Source organism: Phyllostomus discolor, chromosome 15, assembly GCF_004126475.2.
Source record: "Phyllostomus discolor isolate MPI-MPIP mPhyDis1 chromosome 15, mPhyDis1.pri.v3, whole genome shotgun sequence".
NCBI lineage: Eukaryota > Metazoa > Chordata > Mammalia > Chiroptera > Phyllostomidae > Phyllostomus > Phyllostomus discolor.
In genome coordinates, this window is record NC_040917.2 from 5,928,735 (window position 1) to 5,955,330 (window position 26,596).

General features: G+C 38.0%; 1 protein-coding gene and 1 long non-coding RNA gene across 6 annotated transcripts in view; both read left to right on the forward strand.

Moving 5' to 3' along the window:
* On the forward strand, positions 1–24,824 carry LOC118498353. The gene is made up of 3 exons (XR_004900854.1): positions 1–527; positions 24,116–24,122; positions 24,812–24,824. It is a non-coding gene; the product is annotated as an uncharacterized LOC118498353 (long non-coding RNA).
* The window catches only part of ARID4B (AT-rich interaction domain 4B), a 138,965-nt gene that overhangs the window by 17,670 nt on the left and 94,699 nt on the right, over positions 1–26,596 (forward strand). The gene's annotated exons all lie outside the window — the stretch shown is intronic.

A 26,596-nucleotide genomic window follows, 5' to 3' on the forward strand; every position in this document is an offset into this window, starting at 1 on the left:
AAGCGGCTTGAAAGCTAAAATTTACTTATATTATGGTATTAAATATTTCATGTAAACTTACCCTATTCTCTTAAAAAATAGAAGAAATCATAAAATATATTAAAATTAATCAGTGCACTTAGTTCTTTTGGGAGAACCTTTCTAGCTTGAAAATTAGTATTGTGATTAGATGAGAACAGTATAAAACTTTGAAGAGTTAATATTATGAAGTGGGAGAAAAATTAGTCCTCGGGTTATATGGCCACAAGTAGTTTTGAGTTGAAACATTGTGGCCCACAGAGCCAGAAAAGGCTTTCAGAGACAATTTGTCCCTTTGGATTTAGACCCCCAACTCTAGTGCCAAATGACACCGTAGAAATTTATCTAGGCCAAAAAAGTATTTACAATCTGGGTGGCATCACTTAAATTGTAAGTTTACTTGGAACCATTCTCTATTTACTTGTTTGAACTTGATTTATTAATCTATTCCCTCTCCTCCAATATAGGTTTTTTTCTCTCCTATACATGCAACTTTTTTTCCCCTAGCTGTAATCTTCCTATGTTGGTAGAGGAAGGGTAGGGGCAGTTTTCAAGTAATAAGCAACTATTATATAAAGATTTAACTTAAGAAATCATACAGAACATGAGAATTATATATTCAATTTGAGTAATTGCAGTTTTAAATTACAGTTGTTTATGATTATTTTGTAAGTGCCTAGTTGATATTCTTTCTTTGAAGATAAACTTGGAGAAGTGCTGTTTTTAATATTGTCATTTCTTAATTTTTTGAGCCATCTTTTTACTTAACTCAAAAGTCTTTCAACTCAGAACTCTGGTGCTGTGAGAACGAACATTCAGAGTGAAGGAGTAGGTGGTGGAAACGGCTCTTAGATATGCCTCTCTGGAGTGTATTTTACATATTGTCTTCTTCATTCCTATATGCAGCTTAAAATTTGAGGGTATGCTGCTCTAGAATAAATTTAGCACATTTCTATGTGAATAGTCACTAGGTCATTTTGTAGATATTGTAGATGGTAAGAGAGGTCTGCTAATTCTGTCTCAGTACAAATCTGCTTCAAGTGAGTGATTGAGGTTTTCTCAGTTCTGTGGTTGGGAAAATGGTTTCTTTCTAGATTGCATTGTCATGTGTTCTTTGTACATGTAACTGCAGTTTGAATATGGTTTAATGTGACCAGTGATTTGATTCTTACAGCATGACAGGGTTCTCTTGACTAGAGTATCTTTCCTGATTCAGACCCTTCCCTCTATCATGACACTTACTACGTATTTCTAACAACACAGCTATAAACCACTCAGGACAGGAAGTAAACACGCACAACTATTTATTTTCATAAATACATCAGCACAAAATCAGTTTCAGAAAGTTCTGTGTGCCCTGAGTTGTAAACTTAGGCTCTCAAAGTTTGTTTTACATATATCAAATATTTTGTAGTGTTCTTTAGAATACAGATATGTGAATGATTTGAGTTTGATAGTAGATACAGTACTGTATTGAAATTGCTGTCTAACTTTTTTTTTAAGAGAGGGGAAGGGAGGGAGGTAGAAGGAGAGAAACATCAATGTGTGGTTTCCTCTTGCATGCCCCCTACAACCTGGCTCACAACCCCGCCATGTGCCCTAGACTGGAATCGAACCAGTGACTCTTGGTTCGCAGGCCAGCTCTCAATCTACTGAACCACACTAGCCAGGGCTGTTGTTTAACCTTTTAAAAGTTAACTGTTAGTGCCTCATTTTAATGGAAGTGGTAATTTCAAGCACTACTCTTGTTAAACTTCATCAGAGGTGTATTAGAAGCAAAAGATGTGATGTGTGTCAGGGTACACTGTCACTTGCCTCATCACCCTGATGATAGGTAATATAGTGAAATAGGATTTGTTACATTTAAATCTGCTTGCCTCTTAACTAGTTGCATGACCTTAGGCAATTTATTTCTTTGAAACTTATTTTCAGCACATGAAACATGGGGAAAATAATATTTGTTGTTTTGTTATCAATTAAATAAGATCATACATGCAGAATACTTATTACCATGTTTGGTTTATAAGTGCCAAAAATAATAGCTATAATATATTGGTGGGGGGAAAGCCTCTTTACTATGTGTCTTCAAATTGTTGTGTTTTTTTTTTAAGATTTTATTTATTTACTTTTAGAGAAAGGGGAAGGGAGGCAAAAAGAGAGGGAGAGAAACATCAGTGTGTGAAAGATACTCTCGCATACCCCCGACATGGCCTGCAACCCAGGTATGGGCCCTGACTGGGAATCAAACCAGTGACCTTTTGGTTTGCAGACTGGTGCTCAATCCACTGAGCCACAACAGCCAAGGCAAATTGTTAATTATTTAGATAGACTTTGTGTGATCAGTGTGCATTGCACTGGCATAAAATAGAGTGCTTATTACCTATTACCTGTGCACCTAGTTACTGAAAACCAAATTCATATAGTTTTGTTCAGTCTTTGTCCTTGGAGCCCCACATTTTTTTCCCTTTCCTAGTTCCTTTTTTTCTCTCTGGCGTTTAATAAAAAGAGAATTAAATAGAAATTTTCTACTGGAAAATATGTGTTTTGGGGGCAGTGTCTTTTTAATAGTGTAAAATTCAGGCCATGGCTGGGTAACTTAGTTGGTTAGAACATCATCATGATATGCCAAAGTTGTGGGTTTGATTCCTTTGATTCCCGGTCGGGGCACATAAAAGAATCAATCACTGCATGCATACAGAAGTGGAACAACAAATCGATGTTTCTCTCTCCGTAGTATAGTTTTCATCTCTTACCATACATTTGACCCTGTTTACGCATTTCCCACTTTCTCCATTCCACTTCTCCTTTTGTAATCACCATTTGTGGTCTAAATTTGTGAGTTTGTTTTTGTTTTGCTTAGTTAGTTTGCTACCTTTTTGTTCTGTATTACACATGTAAGTGAAATTATATGGTTTTTGCCCTTTTCTAGCTGACTTGTTTCACTCAGCATAATGGTCTCAAGATCTATCATGTTGCAAATGGTGGTATTTCATCTTTTCTTGTGGCTGAATAGTAGTCTATTGTGTATATGAGGATGTATATGTATATATCACATCTTCTTTATGCAGTTGATCTAAGAATACCTAGGTTGTTTCCGTATCTTGGTATTGTAAATAATGCTGCAGTGAATATAAGGGTACACACATCTTTTTCAAATCAGTGTTTTCATATTCTTCAGATAAATATCCAGAAAGGGAGTTTTTGGATCATATAATATTTCTGTTCTGAATTTTTGGGGGAACTGTCTTGCTGTCTTCCATAGTGGTTACTCCAATTTACAATCCCACCATCATTAAGAGTACACACTTTCAAATCAGGCTCAATTCTCATCCTGGCACTATTATTGACTTGTGACGTTGGGCAAATGACTTAAGCTTCTCTGGTGCTTAATGTAAAATTCTGAAATGAGGATAGTGATAAAACCTACTTCCTACTTTGGAAGGATTGAATGCAATAATTCATGTAAAACATTTAGCATGGTGTCTAATATTGGTGAGCAAGAGCTGTTAATTATTTTTATTAATAATGATAAATAGGAGAAGAGATAAGTAGTGGATGGGTATCAGACTCTAGGGTGTGTTGTTTAGAGCAGTGCCATCATTAGGAATACAATGCAAGCCATTTGTCATGTAAATGTTCTAGTAGCTGCATTTTTTAAAGGTAAATTTATTTTAATAATATTTTGTTTAACTTGGAATATCCAAAAATATTGTCATTTAACATGTCATCAATGTAAAATTATTGAGATAATTTACATTTTTTCATATTAAGTCTTTGAAGTGTGGTGTGTATTTTATATTTGTAGCATATTTTAATTTGAAGTCGAAATTTTCATTGGAGATACATGATCTGTATTGAGTTCATAAAATTTATCATTGTAAAAGTAGATTCACTTAGAACAGGATGTTCTAAACATTCATAAAAGTTTTTTAATAACCCAACTGAATATTAACATTTAAGTTTGAATTAACTAAAATTACTGGATCCTATGGTAGTCTTATTATTAATTTTTTAAGGAAACTTTGTATGTTTTCCATCGTGGCTGTACCTGCTGTGTACCCCGATGTTCATTGTGGAGCTTGCCTTCTTAACAGCCACACCACCTCTTACTTTGCTGGGTGGAGTGAAAAAACAAAGGGAAATGTTTCTCTCCCCTTAGAAGTTTTTCTGGGTTTCTTTTATGGAAGAGCTGGAATGGAGTGATGTAGAGGAAAGTGAACAGTCTTTCAGCTGTTCGTTTGGGTGTTTAAGAACAGGACTAAATACTTAAATTCCTGTTGGGCATTAAAAAGATACCCAGTAAAGCCACATTCTTTTCCACATCCAGATTTTTTGTATTATATGTTTAAAAGCTGTCAGGGATTCTGAAGACTCTTTTCAGATGCCAGGATAGTGCTTTAGGCAACTTACCAACCACCACTAGATAAGAATTATGGATTCAAACTCTGATGTAGTCCAATCTTCTCACTTGGCTCACTTGATTCATAATCCAGTACTCCTTTCCATTATATCCTAGAGAACTGCCCCACTTCTAAACCAGCACCGGGATTCAGATTGCCTCATCCGCAAGAAGTGTTTGTATGAGTTCCTAACACAGCTCCTTGATATGTTAGTGTCTGGTGTTAATTTTTGACTAGGCTGAACTCTCAGCTTTTGTTGTCATTAAACTTTTGGATAATTTTTAAAAATGCAGTTTTTCCCCCTAGGAGAACACTGAAAACCTTTATATATATATGAACTTGGATTGGGTTCAGACATTAAGGTGGTTGTAGAAAGTACAGTGAGAGACTTATAAGACTGCAGCTTTTGGTGAATGGAATGCCTGTGTGTGTGGATTGAAGCCAGCTTTCATGGCAGATGTTAACAGTGTGGTTTAGTTCCCCATCTCTGTGTCCCTGAGTTCTAACTTAACTTGTCCTGATTGCAGTGTTAGCTGTGATTATGTATTGATGAAACAAACTTGGGTCCTAATTAAGTCTCAAGTAAAATTAAAATGGAACAGTATGCTACCTAAGCACTAATCTGCTAAACAAATATTTAATTCAGTCTAGTGCCTAGGCACAGTGACTTTATAATGCAGGTAGTAATTTTTACATATATTTAATATGATGTAATTAATTTTTGACTAATGTAAATATCTTATTTGAAACATTATAAAGTTTTAAATTTTTGGAAAATTCTGGTGATACTCAAATTATGGAGACTCAAAGTAATAACAGTAGAGGATTAGAGATGAATACACTTCAGATAACAAACATGTTGTACTATTAAAACTTTATTGTGGAAATTTGTCCTGACTAGAGTGGCTCAGTGAATTGAGTGCCGGCCTGTGAACCAAAGGGTCACCAGTTTGATTCCCAGTCAGGGCACATGCCTGGGTTGCAGGACAGGTCCCCAGTAGAGGGCACGCAACAGGCAACCACACATTGATGTTTCCCTCTCTCCCTCCCTTCCCCTCTAAATTGACATGTAATGCTAGATTGATTCACTTTTAGTGTTGCTAAGACAGGTTAGTGGTTTCAGGTGTTGTCAGCCTTATCTATCTGTTATAAAGTTCCTATTTCATTCCTTGATTTTAGTAGTCACTAGTGATTGTTAACTGATCCATTATATAAGGATTGCAAACTGGTGTTCTAATTATATCTCTTTTGACATCATATGTATTTATTGATTTTATAATACAGAAGTGCAGGATAAATGATTATTTTTCTTCTCACTTTGCTGGTTTTTTAGAATAATGGGTTTGTGCCCTAGGAACCTCCTAAAATGACCAGGAAATCTTTTTTGTTTTCTTTTAGTTGTTTTCTTTTTATTTATTTATTTATTTAAAATTACTTTATTGTTATTCAATTATAGTTGTCTGCATTTTCTCCCCACCCCTCCCTTCCACCCCAGCCAAACCTCCCTCCCTCCCCCTTGGTTTTGTCCATGTGTCCTTTATGGTACTTCCTGAAAACTCTAGTTTTTTAAATATCATGGATTTTAATGTATTATATGTGTTTTAATCCATTGTGGTTGCTGTTTTTGATATTTCAGTTGTCTTATCTTGGACTAGTTGGATCCCTTCAAATGGATTCCTGTGTTCTTTTGAACATGATCCGTTTAGTTTTTGATAACTTCCTTGCTTTCTGGCACAAGGAGCTTAGATTCATCTTGTACATTTCCTGTCCCAGACCTGGGGTCAGATATTACTTCAAGGAGCCTTGGTATTCTCAAGTGGTGATGGTTTTTAGAAACCACAAGTAGGGTTTTAGGGGTGTTCATTGCTACTGGTTTTGTATTGCTTTTAGGCTTTTTTTAGTGTTTAGACCCAGGAAATGAGGTGGTTTTTGTTTCTTTGTTTTTAAAGGGAAAGATAAATGACTTCGTACTGATATTTCCAGTTCCCATGAAAAAATCACACTTTTGACTTACATTATTTATTTATTTATTTTCCCCCGCAACGCTGTCTAAGTCTGTATAACGGCTTGTCTCATGGAGGAGAGTGCCGGAATAGGTTAGAGTCCATTGCTGTAGCAAGCTTTAAATTATTTTTTGTGTCTTTAATTTTATGCTGAGAATCTTAGTTCCTAACAATTTTAATATATTACATATCACATATATAAGTTTTGAAATACCAGTACTAGTCTTTTTAAGAAGGTTTTTATTGGATTTATTGGGATGATGTTGGCTAATAAAATTATGTAGATTTCAGGTGTACAGATCCATAATACATCATCTATATATTGTATGTGTGCCTACCATCCAAAGTTGTCTTTTTAAAATTTTCATTGTTGTTCAAGTACAATTTTCCATTTTTTACTCCCATTCCAGCCCACCCACCCAACCCTCCCCACCTCCCTCCCATTTCCATCCACCCCTAGTTTTTGTCCATGTGTCCTTTATACTTATTCCTGTAAACCCTTCCCCTTTTCCTCTGAAATTCCCTCCCCTCTCCCCTCTAGACACTGTCAGCCTGTTCTCTATTTCAGTGTCTTGGTTATATTTTGCTTGTTTCTTTGTTTTGTTGTTTAGGTTCCTGTTAAAGGTGAGATCACATGGTATTTGTCTTTCACCGCCTGGCTTATTTCGCTTAGCATAATGCTTTCTAGCTCCATCCATGCTGTAGCAAAGAGTAGGAGCTCCTTTCTTTCTGCTGCATAGAATTCTATTGTGTAAATGTACTATAGTTTTTTTGACCCATTCATTCACTGATGGGCACCTAGGGTGCTTTCAACACTTGGCTATTGTAAATTGTGCTGCTATGAACTTTAGGGTGCATAGGTTCTTTTGGATTGATGTTTCAGGGTTCTTAGGATATAATCCTAGCAGTGGAATTGCTGGGTCAAAAGGCAGATCCATTTTTAGTTTTGTGAGGAAATTCCGTACTGTTTTCCATAGTGGTTGTACCAGTCTACAATCCCACCAACAGTGCAATAGGGTCCCTTTTCTCCATAACCTCTCCAACACTTTTTGTTTGTTGCTTTGTTTATGATGGCCATTCTGACTGGTATAAAGTGGTATCTCATTGGGGTTTTAATTTGCATCTCTCTGATAGCTAGCGATATTGAGCATCTTTTCATGTGTCTCTGGATCCTCTGTATGTCCTCCTTGGAGAAGTGTCTGTTCAAGTCCTTTGCCCATTTTTTAATTGGGTTGCTTGTCTTCTTAGAGTGGAGTCATATAAGTTCTTTATATATTTTGGAGATTAAACCCTTGTCTGACATGTCCTTGGCAAATATGTTTCCCCATACAGTTGGTTCTCTTTTTATTTTAATACTGTTTTCTTTAGCTGTATAGCAGCTTTTTATTTTGATGAGATCCCATTTATTTATTCTTTCCTTTATGTCCCTTGCTCTGGGGGACATATCAGTAAAAATGTTGCTGCGTGAAATATCTGAGATTTTCCTGCCTATGTTCTCCTCTAGGACTGTAATAGTGTCATGGTGTATATTTAAATCTTTTATCCACCTTAAAGTTGTCTCTTTCTGTCACCACTTACCCCCCATTTCCCTCTTCTGTCTCCCTCATCCCCTTTCCGTCTTGTAATCACCATACTGTTTGTTTCTATGAGTTTTTTGTTTTGTTTTGTTTTGTTTTGGCTTAGTCCCTTAACCTTTTTTCACCCAGCTGCCAACCCCTCTGGCTGTGAGTCTGTTCACTGTATCTATGATCTGTTTCTATTTTGCTTGTTTATTTTATTCCTTAAATTCCACATACAAGTAAAATCATATGGTACTTGTCTTTCACTGACTGGTTTATTTCACTTAGCATAATGCTCTCCAGGGTAGTCTGTGCTATAATACTAGTCTTGTAAGACTAATTAATGCAATTTAAAATTTCTTTGTGTTTTGTTTTGTCATCAGTTGTATTCCACTAGGGATTCAAGGAGAAAATAATTATTTTAAAGTGACTTGAAATAATAATTGTTCCTTTGTTCTTATACTGCCAGTTGATAAACAGGTCATTTATTTCAGTTTGTCTTCTATTTTTTAGGGATTACCCTGTGTTTTCCTTTTTAACTTTTTTTTCATGTAAAGTATTTATATGGTTTCATAATGTTGGGGGCATTTTTAAAATGCTACTGGTTGGCATATCATCTTTCTTTGCATGTTGTACCACTAACTAAAAAAATGAAGTCTTATTTCACTGTGTTTTTATTTAAAATTTAATTTATGCTTGCATGAGTTTCACCCTAACCCCCCAACTCATGTGAGTTTGTTTTTATTGGGATGTTGCATTCCCATCTTCCTGGGAGAGCTTCCGGAGCTCTTTCTGTTTCTTGGAGCTGCTGCTCCTGCTGCCAGCAGCTGCTTCAGGTCCACTGCTGATTGACTGCTCCTTCGAAGAGAATTTGCTCTTTTTCTTGGGGACACTGCTGTTTCCGGCCTCTTCAGGTCACTGACTGGTTCCTCTTTGGGGGAAGAGTTCTTCCTCTTGGGAAGACTTTCACTGCCAGTTGTCTCCTCAAGATCTCTACTAACCAGCTCCTCCTTGGAAACCGGTTTCCTTCTCTTGGGATGAGATGGAGATAGTGGGCCTTCCATTCCCTTCTCCTACAGAGCCTCCTGGAGCTTTTGGTTTTTCTTCTTTTGGGTTTTTTACCTCCTCCAGGCACACAGCCAAAAACAAACAGCAGGATTTTACACTGCCCCACCCCGACCCTCCAGTTGAGGACTTCTGAGAGGCAACTGGGGACAGAACCCCTTGGCCCAGGACACAGAGGTATACTCCAGTCAGCTCTGTGGGTGTTTGTGTGAGCTTTCAAGGTTCAGATTTAAAAGTTTGGTGTACTTTTTCCCTCTGACCAGGTGGTTGCTAGATGGCAGTAACTGGTTCTTGTTTATATATTGCTTTTTAAACCTTCAAATATTTTACTGGGTTTTGAACATATTGTATGTCATTAGAAGGCAGATGGAACTGTAATTGCTTAAAAGTTGTGTTTGTGATATCTGCAGATAATCAATAAATATTCCCTGTAATCCCTCCTCAATTAATTAATGATTTAAAAATGTTTTGCAGGCTGATACAGTATATTGGATTTATGATATAGAGTCAAACTTCTGGATTATGTGACTCAAATTTGCCAGACTAGGCACTTTTCTTATTGCCTAGCTGCCATGGAAATAGATGTTAAAATCAGCTCTTGAGTAGGTAGGTGGTGACAAACTGGCTATACTGTTATACTGGGTTGCTAGACTTTATTTGGCCCTGTCTTCCTCTCATCCTTTTCTTTCTCCTTTTCTTAAGTATCTGTGCTCTTTAGAATATTTTATCTGGCAAAATCCCAAGGTGACGTCCCTAGGTTTGGGAAATGGCTTTTCTTTGCTTACATTTGTACTGTTTAGGTAAGATGCTTTACCTCATGGATTACTGAATTGGCATTTAAAAAAATCAGTTCTTACTAGTTTAATATAGTTAAGGGATACAGACTGCTACATAGACTTTTTTCCCTCTTTATTGAAATAGGTACATTAATTGTTTTTTAAAAATATTTTATTTATTTGTTTTTAGACAGAGGGGAAGAGGGGGAGAAAAAGAGGGAGAGAAACATCAATGTTTGGTTGCCTCTTGCACGCCCCACAATGGGGAGCCTGGCCCGCAACCCAGGCATGTGCCCTGACTGGGAATTGAACTAGTGACCCTTTGGTTCACAGGCTGGCGCTGAATCCACTGAACCACACCGATCAGGGCGAAATAGGTACATTAATTGTTAATACTTCCTAGGAAAGGTCTAGAAGGACCTATAACAAGTTGTCAACAGTGATTATCTCTAGAGCATGAGAGTATAGAAGATGTTTACGTCTACTTTGTGCGGTTATGATGTTTGATTTTTTTATTAGCGTGTACTATTTTATTATAAAATTTTTCCACTTCTAAAAGTAGTCAGTAATTCAAATGTAGAAAAAACTAAGGGAGGAAAAGTAGAAATCATCTCTTGTAACATGTATATTTTTGGCTTTGAGTCTGACACTTAATTGTGTGATGTTGATTTTTACTGTACTTAGGTTCTAAGGAAAACATTACCTATGTCATACTGTTGTGAGAGTAAATTGGATGATACTACAAAAGCTTAGTGTCTGGCACTTGGTGAACAATCAATAGAATAGGAGCTCTGGTCTTTGTAGACCCTAGATTTGCTGTCCTGTAGGTTTTGGAGAGGCAGTAGTATAGCTGTATAGATGTCAGGAGTGTATTGTGGGCATCTTAGAAGAGTTCGTAATTTGAGTCTATAACTCTTTCTTGGAACCTTTTTCTTGACTGTTTCTATTTCAGCTTCTCTCTCCTATAAGTATATTCTCAAAGGGCTCATTTCCAGTGTTTCTGCCCAGCAGAGACATTGGGGTCCACTTTGTACCTGTTCTGTTATGGTTACCTACCAATAGATGTAAAAATTTACTTCACCCAGTAAAAATTTAAAAGATGGCACCAAAGCAGGAGGGTTTGTCTTACATTGCCTCCCAAAAGCAAACTGAAAATAAAAGTAAATAGGGGAACAAACACTTGAAATAAACAACTAAAGATTACCTGAAGAGAAGACACTTAGCCAAGGACAGTCAGAAACAGCCTCGAGACTGGTAGAAGGGTCAGGGACACAAAAGGGGCCAGCACTCTCTCACAGGTGGAGGCCAAGGTTGAGGCATGACTGTGGGAGCTTCCCCCTGAGAAGAGTGAAGCCTGGACTGCAGGCTGGGCTCCCAAGCTCAGAGAGCCAGCGCTGGGATCACCTGCCCACACAGGATCAGCTGGTGAAGGGCTGTGGGGGTTTTTTCCCCGCTGGAGAGGGATGGAGCCAGCTGGAGACAAAGCCACTTTTTCATTTTTTTAAGGGCCCAATGCGCAGGATTAGCATGCACAGCCACACACCTTGGGCTTGGGTGAAGGAGGGCAGTGCAGTCAAGTCTCATGAGGAGAGTTTAGAGTGGGGGTTTGGCTGCCGGCTTCCTGGTGCTAGGACATACCTCCATACCCGCAGCAACCATTTTTCTTGACAAGAGCAGGTCCCTCCCAGGGGAAAAACAACAGCATCCACCCTGTGGGAATCCTATTACCCTACTCTCTGGAATCCTCCTAGCCCCATCCTCTGGAATCCCACTAGCTCTACCTTCTGGAATCCTGCTCACCCTACCCTGCATTCTTTTTTTTTTTTTCTTTTAAGTTTTTAAACTTATTTTTATTTTTATTATTGTTTTTCTTTCTTACTTTCCTCCAACCTGCATTTTATCCCCTGCTCAGGAGACAGCCATATAGGCAGGCTCAGGGGTCTTAGAAACTGGTTTTAGGGCACAGCCATTGTACACTTCCCCAGGAACTGGACTAGCGCTTCCCCTTCATGAGAGAGCCTAGGAACACCCTCCTGGTTTCTGGCAGACACAAGTTCTGGGCTCTGGAGGCCCTACACTCTTTCTTACTAGGGTTTTCATCCTGCTGAGATCAGGGAAATAGTTTGGGACAAACTCAGATGTATGATACAGGGATGGGGGAATACACCTACCATCTTCCCTGAAGTCTGGCACCTCCCACGGGAGATCCAGGGATCCTATCCTTCTGATTCCACCAGAAGCTGTCTCAGAAACAGATGGGTCAGCAGCTAGACGACCGGCAGAACCACAGGCAGAGGAAGGTGGAGGTGGATCCTGCAGTGCCTTCAGTCATTAGTTGACCCACCCCTGGGCCCTGTGCTGATAAAAAGCCAGCCTTTTAGAGCAGTGAGGCCAATCCCAGACACAGCCAAGCCCAAAGGAGACAGCCACAAACTGGATCACTTGTACCTTCAAACAGGATGCCTAGAGCTACACATGGATGATGTCTGACTTTGACGTACACCAGCTTCAAACAACATCAGGGATGTATTAAGAGGGAGAACCCACCAGGCAAACACTAAACCCTGCTGTGATGAATTTGACTTTGTTCTATTTCATTTTTTTTCTTTGCATAGCTTTTTATCATTTTTTGTTTTTCTTAAAATTTTTAATTTTTTCTCTATTTGCTTTCAAATGTTGTATTTTATTCTTCCCTTACTCCATTTTCCCTTCTTTCCTTTTATTTTTTTAAATTTTATTTTTCCCTTTCTTTGTTCTGTGGCGATTCCCTGTTTCTATTCTGTACTCTTGATGTTTCTCTTCCCTCTATCCTCTCATAATCATTTTTCTTTCCTTTGGTCATCTCATATTTGTCTTTTTCCTATAATATTTTATTTCTCTTTAAACTTTTATTATTATTATTTGCTCTTTCATCATTGATTATGTTCTTTTCTTTTCTTTTTTTCTGGCCTGTGTGGGTTTTGTTTTCTGTATTGTTTTCTGTCAGTATCTGTACAACAGCATGCAAGATGTGGTGGGAGTTGAGCCTCACAAACAGCCAGCTGGTGGGGAGAACCCACCAATTCATGGCCAACAACAATCAAGACCCAAATACAATGGGAAAGCCAACATAAACTGTACAAGGAGCATTCCTAGAGCATCCAGGTCAGGAAATCAAGGGGCCTGCACCTGTGAGTCCCACAGGACTCCTACCACATAAGGCCACCTGTGAAAACAGGAAGTAAAAGCAAATCTAATATGTAGAAAATAACAAAAACAGTTAGCTAAAATGAGGAGACAGAAAGAAATAACCCCCAATGAAAGAAAAGGAGGAATCCCCGAAAAAAAGCTAAGTGAAATTGAGGTAAACAGTTTATTTGACATAGAGTGCAAAGTAACGGTTATAACAATGCTTAAGAAACTTAGAACTACAAGGAACTTAGTGGAAACAACATCAGCATGGAAAAGGACATAGAAATCATGAATAAGAATCAGTCAGAAGTGAAGAATGCAGTATCTGAAATGAAGAATACACTAGAAGGAATTAGAAACAGGCTAGATGAATAGAGGATTGAATCAGCGATTTGGAAGACAAGGCACAGAAAAAACAGCAAATCAGAGCAACAAAAATAAAGACATAAAAGGAATGAGGGTGGTTTAATGGAACTTTGGGACAACATGAAACATAACAATGTTCACATCATAGGAATACCAGAAGGACAAAAAAGTGAGCAAGAAATAGAAAACCTGATTGGAGAAATAATGATAGAAAACTTCCCTAACCTGGTGAAGCAAAAAGTCAAAAAGGTCAGGAAGCACAGAATCCCAATCAAGATGAACCCTAAGAGACACACACCAAGACGCATCATATTAAAATGGCAAAGTTTAAACATAAAGAGAGAATCTTAAAGGCAGCAAGAGAGAAACAGTTATCTACAAGGGAACTCCAATAAGACTATCAGCTGATTTTTCAACAGAAAGGCTTCAGGCCAGAAGGGATTGGCATGGAGTATTCAAAGTATTAAAAAGCAAGGATCTTCTTCCATGACTACTCTATCCAGTAAGGCTATCATATAAAATTGGTCATAAAATAAAGAGCTTCCCAGAAAAAAAAAAGACTAAAGGAGTTCATCATACCAGACCAGCATTGCAAGACGTGTTAAAGGGACAGCTTTATTTATTTATTTATTTACTTGTAAACACAATCTCATTTATTGTTCTGTGGTTGTTAAATTGTATTATAATACAGATTTTCAGACAAACTAAGAATCTTGACTGCAGGCATTACCTCAAAATCAAAGGTTGCTAATCAGAGATAAAGTGATACAAAGTGGTTGTAATCTGTTGATCTCCACAGACAGACTCTATACTTACCCATGTGCCATGCCAAAGTTAAAGGGATTGCTCTAAGAAGAAGTAATGCAAAGAGAGGGACATTGATATAAAGGAACAAAATGGCAGTGATAAGGACTTATCAATAACATTAAATGTAAATGGATTAATTGCTCTAATCAAAAGACATAAGGTAGCTGACTGGATAAGAAAACATAACCCGTATATATGCTGTCTACAAGAGACCCATCTCAGAACAAAAGACTTACACAGAATGAAACTAAAGGGATGGAAGAAAATATCCGTGCGAGTGGAGACAAAAAGAAAAAAGCTGGGCGACCAATACTTATATCTAATAAGGTAGACTTCAAAACAAAGGCCATAAGAGACAAAGAAGGTCACTACATAATACTGAAGGGGTTGGTCTTACAAGAGGATGTAACCCTTATAAACATGTACATGCCTAATATAGGAGCACCTAAATACATAAAGAAAATCTTGATGGACTAAAAGGCAGAGCTCAACAGCAATACAGTGATTTTAGGGGATTTTAATAACCCACTGTCACCGTTGGATAGATCTCGCAAACAATAAATCAGCAAGGAAACAGCAACTTTAAATGACAAACTAGGTCGAATGGATTTAATATTTACAGAACATTTCTTCGCAAAGCATCAGAACACACATTCTCCTCAAGTGCACATGAATCATTCTCAAAGATAGACCACATGGTAGGACACAAAATAAGTCTGAACAAATTAAGAAAATTGAAATTGTATCAAGCATTTTCTCAGATCACAAGAACATGAAACTAGAAATCAACCTCAATAAAAAACAATCATTCAACTACATGGAAGCTACGTAGCATATTATTAAATGCTGAATGGGTCATCAGTGAGATCAAGGAAGGAATCAAAAAGTACCTGGAAACATGAAAATTAACATACAACAACCCAAAGCCTGTGGGACACACCAGAAGAAGTCATGAGAGAGAAGTATATAGCATTATGGGTGTATCTCAAGAACATAGAAAATCTCAACATTCTAACCCTACGCCTAAAAAGAACTACAGAAACAACAACAAACAAAGCCCAAAAGAAGTGGAAGAAAGGATATAACCTCAAGATCAGAGTGGAAATAAATGACATGGAGAATAAAAATACAATTCAAAAGATCAATGAATCTGGGAGCTGGTTCTTTGAACATATAAACTATTGATAAACCTTTAACCAAACTTATCAAGAAAAAAGAGAGAGGACCTAAATAAAGTCAGAAATAAAAGAGGGGAAATAACAAGGGATACCACAGAAATACAAAAGATTGTAAGAAAATATTGCAAACAACTATATGCCGACAGGTTGGACAACCTGGTTGAAATGCATGAATTTCTGGACTCATACAATCTCCTAAATTGAATCAGGAAGAAACAGAATACATGAGTAGACAGACAACAACTAATGAAATTGATAGTATCCAAAAAACTCCCAGCAGTCAAAGGGCTTGGACCAGATGGCTTCACAGGCAGATTTTACCAATCATTCAAAGAAGAACTAACACCTATCTTCAAATTATTTCAAAAAATCCAAGAAGAGGGAAGGCTTCTAAGCTCTTTTTACAAAGCCAGTATTATCTTAATTCCAGAACCAGGTAAAGACACAGAAAAGAAAAAAAAACTGTAGGCCAATATCCCTGATGAACATTGGTGCCAAAACCATCAAAATATTGAAAATCAGAATCAGCTATACATTAAAAAGATCATACAGCATGATCAGATAGGGTTTATTTTAGGAATGTAAGTTGCTACCATATTCGCAGATCAATAAATGTAATATATCATATAAAATGAAAGCTAAAAATCACATGATCATATCTTTCCTTAGCTGGAAGAAAAAGCATTTGATAAAATTTAGCACCCATTTATGGCTTAGCAAAGTGGGAATAAAGGCATCATACCTCAACATAATAAAAGTCATATGTGAAAAGTAAAGGTCAACATCATACTCAGTGGACAAAACCTAAAGCTTTTCCTCTAAGATCAGGAGCATGACAGGGGTGTCCATTTTCACCACTCTTATTGAGCATGATATGGAAGTCATAGCCACAGCAATCAGACAAGAAGAAATAAAAGCCATACAAATTGGAAAGGAGGAAGTAAAACTATCATTTGCAATTGATAATATTGTACATTGAAAACCCTATAGGATCCACCAAAGAACTACTAGGCCTAATAAATGAATTGAGTAAAGTAGAGGAATACAAAATCAATACTCAGAACTTGATGGCATTTCTGTATGCCAGTAATGAACTATCAGAAAGAGAAACAAACATCTCATTTACTATTGTATTAAAAAAAAAAAGTAGGACCTAGGAATAAATTTAACCAAGGAGGTAAAAGACTAAGTATTCAGAAAACTATAGGACAGTGAAGAAACTGGTGAAGATACAAATAAGTGTTCATGGATTGGGAGGATTAACACCATAAAAATGTCAGTACTACCTAAGTCAATCTATAGATCTCACTTATAACTGGAATCAAATGAACCAAATAAACAAATGAACGTAATAGAATTAGAGGCACAGGAACATGAAACAGACTGACAGCTGTAAGAGTGGAGAGAGTAGGGGCAATGGTTGAAAGAAGATGAAGGGATTAGCCAAAGAATATGTATGCATGATTCATGGATATGGGCTCCATGGTTTGGGGACTGACTGTGGGAAAAGGGTGTGGGCTGGGGGAATGTGCCCAAGGGGGAAAAATGGGGACAACTGTAATAACATAAACAATAATCAAGACTTAAAGCCTATAATAAAATAAATAAAATAATGTAGAAACTGGAAAAATTAAAAGTCATTATTTCAAGTTTTATGTATATTGTAGAGGAGTCTCCTTCCCCAACCTTAAAGTGGGTCATGTTATTTTATTTAAAAAAATATTTTTGGTCCTTTTTCCAGGTGTCATTGTAGATATAACCTAGAATAGTTGAAATTTCCAAGAGCCTTTATTGATAAATAAATCAGTAATGTTGGAATCGAACCTTTGAAACTGGAACCGTTCCTAGAGGAACCTTTCCTAGAATATTGGGGATGCAAGGTTTCTGGAAGCACATACAGCTCTTCACAAAAGCAGACAGACTCTTGGGGACATTCAGGGTGATGGAAACATTATATCAAATGTAATGAAATGCAGGAGCAGTCAATGTATATTATAGGATATATTCATATTGTTGATGTCCAAATATCTATTTTTTAATTTAATTTTTTAAGTGGTTAAAATACTTACATGGCAGTAAAGTTAAAAGAAATATAAAGTAACATAGTAAAGAACGTTTTATCCCACCTCTTTCCACTTTCTGAGTTTTTTTCTTTATGGGCAGAGAACCACTGTTGTTTTCTTATGTATCATTTTGGTGTTACTTATGCATATAAAAAGGAAACACAAATTTGCCTCCTGGTTTTAAGCTTCACTTTAAAATCATAATAATCTGTGTTTTTTAGTTTTGTCTCTTAACACATCTGTGAGATCTTTCTGTATCAGTGCATGAAGAATGCCCTCATTTCTGTCTGTTTTTATTTTATTTATGTACTTTTTAAATTATATTTTATTGATTATGCTATTACAGTTGTCCCAGTTTCCCCCCCTTTCCCCCCTCCACATAGCACTGCCCACTCCCTCAGGCAATCCTCCCACCATTGATCATGCCCATGGGTCATGCATATAAATTCTTTGGCTACTGCATTTTCTTTACTGTACATCACCATGGCTATTCTGTAATTACCTATTTGTATTTCTTAATCTCCTCACCTCTTCACCTATTTCCCCTTATGCCTCTCGCATTTGGCAACAATCAAAACACTCTCCATATTTATGATTCTGTCTCTGTTCTGCTTGTTTCTTTAGTTTGTTTTTTAGACTCAATTGTCGATAGATACGTATTTATTGCCATTTTATTGTTCATAGTTTTGATCCTCATCTTTTTCTTAAATAAGTCTCTAACATTTCATATAATAATGGTTTGGTGATGATGAGTTCCTTTAGTTTTTTTCTTGTCTGGGAAACTCTTTATCTGCCCTTTGATCCTAAATGATAGCTTTCCTGGGTAGACCAATCTTGGCTGTAGGTCCCTGCTTTTCATGAGTTTGAATATTTCGAATATTTCTTGCCAGTCCTTTCTAACCTGCAAAGTTTCTTTAGAGAAATCAGCTGATAGTCTCATGGGAGCTCCTCTGTAGGGAACTAACTGCTTTCCTCGTACTGCATTTAAGATTCTCTTTATCCTTTGGCATTTTAATTATGGTGTGTCTTGGTGTGGACCTCCTTGCATCCATCTTGTTTGGGACTCTCTGTGGTTCATGGGCTTGCATGTCTATTTCTTTCACCAAATTAGGGAATTCTTCTTTCACTATTTTTCAAATAGATTATTAATTTCTTGCTCTTCATCTTCTTCTGGCATTCCTATGATACAGGTGTTGGAATGCTTGAAGTTGTCCCAGAGGTTGCTTACACTACCCTTGTTTTTTTGGATTTTTGTTGTTGTTCCAATTGGGTGTGTTTTGCTCCTTATGTTCCAAATCATTGATTTTATTCTCAGCTTCATCTACTTTCCTGTTGTTTCCTGTAAATTGTTCTTTATTTCAATTAGTGTATCCTTCATTTTTGACTGATTCCTTTTTATAGTGTTGAGATCCTCACTAAGTTCCTTGAGCATCCTTATAACCAGTGTTTTGAACTTTGCATCTGATAGATTGCTTATCCTCATTTTGTTTAGTTCTTTTTCTGGAGTTTTGAGCTGTTCGTTCATTTGGGCCATGTTTCTTTGTCACCTCATTTTGGCAGCCTCCCTGTGTTTGTTTCTGTGTATTAGGTGGAGCTACTGTGGCTCCCTATCTTGGTTGCATGGCTTAATGTAGTAGGTGTCCTCTAGGTTCCAGTGGCATAGTCTCCTCTATCACCCAAGCTGAGTACTCAAGTTGTACCCTTCATGTGGGCTATGGGCTAAAAGGTGGGCTATACTCTCCTCTTGTTGGTACTTGATTGCTGGTGGCAGGTCAATGGGAGGGAGTTACCCAGGCCAGTCAGCTGCAAGGATCGGCTGTAACCACTGACCACCAACCTCTGTCCTTCGTGGGAGATCAGTTGTGCAGGGGCAGGGTGGTGGTGCTCCTCGTAGTCTATAGCTGTCCACTGGGTGTGCAGGCCCTGGGGTTTCCTGGATGGTGCAGGCCAAGGTCAGCCCCATCCTGTGTTCTGCCCAGGGCCACCCTTCATGAGCTATAAAGCAATCTGAGATGGCTGCTACTTGTGCTAGGCTTGGAGATCCCCAGGTGAAGCCAAGCTATGAATCTAGGCTGGCTGTTGCTAGTTTTGTGCCAGGGTCTACTTAGCAAGAGGTATCAGGGCTGGGGACTTACTGTGGCTGGCTCTTGCTTTTTGGTGGGATTTTTGAAGTTGTGAAGCAGGAGCCAAGACCAGCCATTCACATGGAGAAATCATGATGAACAGTTTCGGTGGGCCCATAAGTTGGGTGGGATGGAGCACCAGGGCATCTCTAGGGCGGGGCAAACAGTTTTAGCAAGTTGATGAAGTCTCAGATATGGCACCTGCCTGTCAGCTCTGTGGCTCTGTTGGGAGAGGGCTCAGAAAAGAGACATTGGCCACCACCCACCTTTATGTCTGGGAGAAAGCTGTTCCCCACCTCCCGCCTTGATGCCAGATACTTCAGTTCTTCCCTGTATGCCACTGATGCCTTTCAAACTGGTAATAGAGCTCCCAGTAATGGAACTCCATGGGAGGGAGTCTAGTAAGTCTGTGTGTGGGTTCTTTAAAGGGAACTGCTTGGGACTCTAGTGGTTTCTTCCACCCACTCAATACTCACTGTTTTTTGCAGCCAAAAGTTATGGGGACTCATCTTCCTGGCACTGGAGCCCTAGGCTGGGGGATGTGGTATTGGGTCGGGACCCCTCACTCCTGAGATATCCCTCCAAAATTTATTTATTTATATAAATAAATAAATAAATAAATAAATAGGTATTTATTTAGGTGTATGTAGGTATGTAGGTATGCATTGTTTATGCATACAGTATGTATTGTTTATACATATTGTTATTACTGCTGTCCCAATTTTTCCCCCATTTGCCCCCATCCACCCAGCCTACCTCTCTTGCCCACAGTCAGCCCTCTTTCCATTGTCCATGTTCATGAGTCATGTTTTTTGACTAATCCGTTCCTCTTTCTTCTACCATTCTCCCTCTCCTTCTCCCCCTCATGCAGTTATCAGTCTGTTCCATGTTTTCATGTCTTTGGTCTGTTTTTCTTGTTAGTTTATTTTGTTCATTAGATTTCAGTTTAAGTGAGGTCATACAGTGTTTGTCTTTTGCCAGCCGGCTTATTACATTAGCATAATAGTCTCCAGTTCCATCCATTCTGTCACAAAAGGTAGGATTTCCTGCTTTCTCCCTGCTGTGTAGTATTCCATCACTTAAATGTACTATAGTTTTTCTATCCACTCATGTACTGATGGGTACTTGGGCTATTTCCAACACTTAGCTATTGTAAGTAGCATTGCTATGAACATAAGGGTGTGTAAGTTTTTTTGAATTGGTATTTCAGGATTCTTAGCATACACTCCCAGCAGTGGAATTACTGGGTGGTAAGGCAGTTCCATTTTTAATTTTTTGAGGAAATTCCATACTCTTTTCCATAGCAGTCTGTATTTCCACCAACAGTGCACTAGGACTCCCTTTTCTCCACATCCTTGTCAGCACTTGCTGTTTGTTGATTTAGTTATGATAGCCATTCTGACGGGTGTGACGTGATATCCCATTGTGGTTTTAATTTGCCTCTTTCTGATGGCTGGTGATGCTGAGCATTTTTTCATATATTTATGGGCCATCTGTATGTCCTCCTTGAGAAGTGTCTATTCAGGTTGTTTTCCCATTTTTTAATTGGATTATTTGTTTTCCTGGTGTTGAGTTGTATGAGTTCATAGTACATTTTGGAGATTAGACTCTTGTCCAGTGTATCATTGGCAACTATGTTGTCCTGTACAGTTGGTTCCCTTTTTAATTTGCTGAGGATTTCCTTAGTCGTGTAGAAAGCTTTTAACTTTTTAAAAAGGTTTTATTTATTTTTGGAGAGAGAAGAAGGGAGGGAGAAAGGGAGGGAGAAAGGCATCAATGTGTGAGAGATATATCAATCAGTTGCCTCTCACACACCCCCAAGCTGGGGACTTGGCCCACCACCCTGGCATGTGCCCTGACTGGGAATTGAACCAGTGACCTTTTGGTTCGCAGGCTGGTACTCAGTCCACTGAGCCACACCAGCCAGAGCTAGAGACTTTTTAATTTGATGTAGTCCCATATGTTTATTTTTCCCTTTGTTTCTCTTGCCCTAGGAGAAATATTGGCAAAAATATTGCTTCGTGGGATGTTTGAAATTTTATGTCCTATGTTTTTAACTAGGACTTTTATGGTATCATGACTCATATTTAAGTGCTTTTTCCATTTTCAGTTTATTCTGGTGTATGGTACAAGTTGGTGTTCTAGTTTCATTATTTTGCAAGTATCAGTCCAGTTCTCCCAACACCATTTATTGAAGAGACTGTTTGCCTCCTGAATTTTTAACCGCCACAGTGTGTATGTGGGACCAGACCATCCCATGTCTCTGCCCCTCCTAGCATTCTGGAGGGGTGTGATTTCTTTAATTCTGTAGTTGTCAGACTTACATTCAACTCAGTTTCTGACAGTTCTTAGTGATAATTGTTCTGTATTTTTAATTGCAAATTTGATGTGGTTGTGTGAGAAGGCGGGCCATATGTAACTAACAATGCTGCCATCTTGATTCGAAGTCTCTGTTTCTTTAACAACTTTACTGATGTATGATTCTTACAACAAAAATCAGCCATTCAAAAAAATGTATAGGGTTGTGCATTCGTTACCACGGTCTGGTTTTAGAGCATTATTCACCCCAAAAAAGTTCCCTCCTGCCCATCTACAGATAGTCCTTGTTCCCATCTTCAGCCCTAGCCACCCCCAGATCATCTCATTTGTTTTTGCAGTACTATATTAATTAGTCTATGGATGTAGTGTAATTTATTTTACCATTCCCCCTACTTTTGGACCTTTGGGTTGTTGTCCACCCTTTGCTTTTGCAGCAGTTCAGACATGTGCAATAGTATCTGTAGGATAAATTCCCTAAGGTAGGGTTACTGGTTAAAAGGTATACACATTTTTTATTTTGATAATTACTGCCAATATTTCTTCATACAGGTTATAGAAATTTCCATTCTCCCCAGCAATGTGACTCCTTGTTTTTTCAAACCTTACCATCTAGTATGTACCCAACTTCTGAAATTTTGCCTGCGCAATAGTGAAAAACAGTCTCTTAGAGTAGTTTTTATTTTCATTTCTCTTATGAATGAATTTTATCATTTTTTCATATGTTTAAGAACCACTTAATTTTCTATGTCAACTACCTCTTCCTATAAAATGTCCATTTTTCTGAATGGTTAAAAATGACTAATTCCCAGGTATTCTTCCTATATGGGAGATTATTAGCTCTTTGTTACTAGTATGTATTACAAATGATTTTGTTAGGGTTTGTCATTTGTGGTTGGATTTGATAGCTTTGTGTAGGTATTTTGTTATTGTTTTTGTAGCCATGCAGAGTTTTTTATGGTTAAATTTATCACCATTTTTTAATAGCTTCTGAATTTTGAGGTAATTTGCCATTTAAAGTGAGGGACGTACGGAATTTCCTTCTAAGGTCATAACTCATCATTTTTAATTAAATTAGAGATTTATCTAGATCCACTGACTTGCATCTGTGGTGAATACCTTAGAATATAAGCTGTGTCGCACATGTACGATTATATCTGTTGGATAAACTTAGAGTGTATGTTCCTGAGGCTAGGGTTATATGTGTTTTTAATTTTGATAATTATCATCAAATCAAATACGTGTATCTTCCAAGCATATTAAGGTTTTGCATTGCTAATAACTGGTAAAGAGATGATTATTGATTTGTGTTCAAGATGCCAGATTGTTAAATTCCCCCAGCACTGGAAAAGCTTTGGTTGAAGATGGAACACTTTCCTGTAAATAAGAATCTTCTTTTTCTTATTATGTTTTAGCCTTCAGGGGACCAGAATTATATTTTAGAAATTATTGGAGAATTTGCTTTATCTCCTAAAATAAATGCATATTCTATTTTTCTCTCTTGACATCTGCCCTAGAGCAACACTTGCACAGGTCTGTAAGAAATACATATGGACATGTTTATTGCAGCCTTGTCTGTTCTAATGAAAAACTAGAAGTCATTTAATATCATTAGTAGAGGAGAAGCCAAACAAACCATGGTAAATTTCTACAATGGTTACACCACAGGAATAATTTGAGAGCCAGTGTTTATTGATTGGAAAGGTTGCCCAAATAATTTTTGAGTGAAAAGGAGAAGTTGAAAGACAGTGTATTAAATATAGTACAAATTATGTAAAAATATTCTCAGAATATTACATATGGATACTTCTACATGCATATAAATGGAAGAGTCTGGGAAAAAAATCTGGAAGGACATATGCCAAATTAGTAGATGGGGAGGGGACTGGGATTGGGTATAGTAATTTAGGATTTACTTTAACCTTTTATTATTTGTACAAGGATAATAGTTTCATAGACTGCATAACTAAGAGCTAATTTTAAACATCTGTTGGCATTAAAAGTGTTTTTTTTTAAGATTTTATGTATTTCTAGGGAGGGAAGGGAGGGAGGGGGAGAGAGAGAGAGGGAGGGAGGCATCAATGTGCGGTTGCTGGGGGTTATGGCCTGCAACCCAGGAATGTACCCTGGCTGGGAATCGAACCTGGGACACATTGGTTCCCAGCCCGCACTCAATCCACTAAGCTACGCCAGCCAGGGCTAAAAGTGTGTTGTTCTGAGCACAGATTCTGGTAAATGCAAAAAAGGAGACTAGACGGTACCTGACACAGGTTGACAGTAGTTATGTTGATGAGAGGTGTGAGACTGGGAAGGTGAAGGGGGGAGACATTTACTTTTTGTATATGTCTGTATTTTTATATTTTTGTAAAGCAAATGAATATGTGTATTAACCTGTGTGATTAAAGGAAGACTTCATTTTGGGGGACCAAGAATTCATATGAGAACATGATCACATTTTATCAGGCTCATTTAACAGTTCTTAATGAAAATAGTAGCTACTAGTTGAATCACTAGATAGAGAACAAAGGTATAGTTTACTAATTTGCTGATAATTAGTCCTTCATTTGCTGGATATGATGCATATTCATCATTTCAGGGCAGATACATGAATAAAAATAAGTAGACCCTTTCCTACATACCATTATGAATGTTAGTAGTTTCTAATACATGCAAGATGGTAAACATAGAGCTCTTCTTCCCTTGTAGCCTCATCTGGAATTTTCTTTTGTTTTCTGTCTTGTTTCTGCTGCCTCTCTTGCAGTCTGGATCTCTCTCTAGTTTACTTTTGTTAATTTACTGGTCCAGAATCCAGATCTGTTCTTATAAAATGGGAATCAACAGTGGGAAGAAGAATGATGAAATCCTTCTTTATCCGTTTATTCAGTTAGTTTCTAAATACAAAAATGTTTCTAGTTAATCCTTCTCTCTCCATCCCTACCTTAAAACTCATTCTAGATTATGACAAGAGAACCCTAACTGGGTTTCTCTGACTTTGTCTTATATTCTTGGAGTCCACTTTCCACAGTGATCTAAGACATCAGATTGGGTTATTTCTCTGCATAAAATTTTGCAATGATTTTCCTGTTGCTTTTAGGCCATACTTCTCCCTTGGCTATCAAAATACTTCTTGATATGGTCATTAATAATTGTATCTCTTTTATTGCCACCTCTCCCCTTGTATTAGAGTTCTCCAGACTCTCTGTTTCTAATTTCAGGTCATTACATATCTTGATTCTTTTTCCCAGACTATCAATCTGGGGAAAACCAGGTACAAGTTTCCAGAGTATTCTCCCAGTAGAGTTACACAGGACGCAATGAATTGTCATAATATACCTGGAATGTTGCCAACAAGAAAGCTTGTTAGAGACTTGGGCCCAGTGATTTCATTGGAGGGCAGTCACATAGGCACGCCTTGCCTGACACAAACCCAAATTTTCAGCTCTGAGAATGAAAGCAGGTGTCCAGCATGAAATATATTGTTTGTACATACGGTTTAGGCACAGTGAACCACTTAGTTGGTTAATTGTGGGAACCACCCTGAAATCCATGTCCCCATAAATTCCCAGATGCAATCCAGTGGCCCTACAAGTAGGCCAAAAGTAGCAGTGAGGCCTGCTGTAGTACTTTCTTTTTGTAGAGAAGTATTAGCTTTATCTTTTCTTAGTTTTTACTTTTTGCATGGATTTTATATTAGTTTCTGACATTTTTTGCTAGAATCTTCTTTCACCACTTTTTCTGTATTATTTTAAATGAATCTGCTTTTATTGCCTGAGTTCTGTGTATATATTAAGTATTTTTTTATTATTTAAAAAAAATTTTTTTTTTGAGTTTTTTTAAAGATTTTATTTATTTATTTTTAGAGAGGGAAGGGAGGGAGGGGGAGAGAGAGAGAGAGAGAGAGAGAGGGAGAGAGGGAGAGAGGGAGAGAGGGAGAGAGGGAGAGAGAGAAACATCAATGTGCGGTTGCTGGGGGTTATGGCCTGCAACCCAGGAATGTACCCTGGCTGGGAATCGAACCTGGGACACTTTGGTTCCCAGCCCGCACTCAATCCACTGAGCTACGCCAGCCAGGGCTTTTAAGTATTTTTTTTAACTATCACCATCCTGACATCTTTCAAGTCTTATGGCTTTCACTTTGGGTCTGGAAACCAAATAGAAATTCTGTTACAGGTTCCCAGTGAGAACCTAGAGAGAGAACCTCTAGGTCATGGGTTCTCAAACTGTGGGGTGCATCAGAGTTCCCTAGAAGGCTTGCTAAAACACGAGTTGCTGATTCTCCCCCTCAGAGTTTATGCCTAATTCAGGATGTCTGGAGTGGAGCCTGATAATTTTGCTTTTCTAACAAGGTCTTAGGTGATGCCGATGCTGTTGGCCACGGGAAAACACTTTGAGCACTTCTTTTCTAGTTTATAATATAATCCGCAAACTATGTAAACCAGAATAACGTAATCTGCAAAAGTTACCTTTGGGGCACGCCTACCTAACACAGTACACTGAAAGTGAATGAATAGTCGAAGACCACCTTCAACCCCTCTGTGTTGTGCAGCTGCCACTTTTCCCACAGAATGTGTGTGTTCACAAGACACAATATAAGAAATTTTATTAGAAAAGCTTACTTTCAGCCCTGGCTGGCGTAGCTCAGTGGATAGAGCGCGGGCTGGGAACCAAAGTGTCCCAGGTTTGATTCCCAGCCAGGGTACATTCCTGGGTTGCAGGCCATAACCCCCAGCAACCGCACATTGATGTCTCTC